Source organism: Citrus sinensis, chromosome 9, assembly GCF_022201045.2.
Source record: "Citrus sinensis cultivar Valencia sweet orange chromosome 9, DVS_A1.0, whole genome shotgun sequence".
Classification (NCBI taxonomy): Eukaryota; Viridiplantae; Streptophyta; class Magnoliopsida; order Sapindales; family Rutaceae; genus Citrus; species Citrus sinensis.
This window is the reverse complement of record NC_068564.1, coordinates 25,982,307-25,983,684: the sequence shown is the minus strand read 5'-3', so window position 1 is coordinate 25,983,684 and position 1,378 is coordinate 25,982,307. Positions and strand designations below refer to the sequence as shown.

The following is a 1,378-nucleotide window of genomic DNA, read 5'->3' as shown; positions in this document are numbered from 1 at the left end:
TTAAATTAGTATGTACAACAAACTCATGGAATTGAATTTCTGCATGAGAAAGAGAAGCCATGAAAGCAAAGATGAACAAGACACCAAGTAACAAGCAAGAGCTCCATGGCTTGACTGTAATTAGTTTAAGAATCCCCATTTGCTGTGTTGAGTAAAGTCTTAGGTGATGCTGTGACCGTGTATTAGACTAATAAAAAGCGGTAAAGGACAGCAGTTAGCTTCATATATATATATATATATATATAATATTCATTTTTCTTCAATTTTCGTAAGTGGAAACAAAAGAATATTAAGTTTTAGCTACGAAACTAGGTTATAAGTCAATAGTGACAAAAATTTCCTCAGATTAAAGGACAGCACTTAAACCAACAATAAGGGAAATTGGTTGACCCACTAATACCATCAATTAACCATTGCTTGATCCAAATATTGTACATAGTTCAGCAAAAACGATGGTGACGATCAATCATAAGTAAAGATTTGGGCATATCCTTTTCTTTTCTCTTTTTTATTTTAAATTAATTTTTTCCACAAATCTTATAGAATTGCAAGATATGCCTATAATTAACACCAAAAAATTCAAAACTATCTCCGGGAGAGCACTATAACACCATCAAATCAAAATCCTAAATAGAATCAACGAGGCTGACTTGAGTGTTAAATCGCCATCATTATAACCTCAAACAACAAATAAGCTATCGCCTAAAAAAAATTACAGCTAATGAAAAGCTTATAAATAGCAAGCATATCACCATGTCAAGATAAACCATAATAATTAAAAAAATCCAGTTTACGAATTAATCGACATAGCACGGCATCGTAGCAGCTAGATTAATCGGTAAAATAAATATTAATTTAAAACAAAAAAAGCTAAAGGGAGCAATTATAATCATTATTAACTAGACAGAGAGATTAGAAGGAGGCCTTTTATCGAAGAAAAATGCTAAGCACAGATAAAAGATAAGAGAAAAAGAAGAAAAGAAACGAGAGACTAATGGGTGGGTGGATAGAGAGGGACCACATTTCTCTCTTCTCTGATGTTTTTCTCTCATCTTTACCTGTGCCAAGCACTACTCTTATGGAATTGAAGGCGATGATTACTGTGAGAAATGGCGCGGAGTCGTATCCTCGTTTTGTAGTGGCGATTGACAGGTAAAATGACGAGATTGCCCAAATTCCATCCAGTACGATGATGCCACGTCTTTAATATTTGGTATCCCCTTCCTGACCCGCACGCCGACATTAGTTTGGCAAATCTGTCCGCTTGCTTTATTTTATTTTATTTTTGTCCTTTTGCTTTTTTTTTTTTATAATAATAATACTAATAATAATAATAATAATAATAATATTTTTTTCCTTTCGCTTTTGCTTTTGTTTT

General features: G+C 32.9%; 1 non-coding gene across 1 annotated transcript; it reads right to left on the bottom strand.

Annotated features, from left to right (window-relative positions):
* Positions 1 to 942: 942 nt before the first annotated feature.
* Positions 943 to 1,068, bottom strand: MIR3951B (microRNA MIR3951b). Its single transcript, NR_161576.1, has one exon. It is a non-coding gene; the product is annotated as a microRNA MIR3951b (primary transcript).
* Between the last annotated feature and the right edge of the window lie 310 nt (positions 1,069 to 1,378).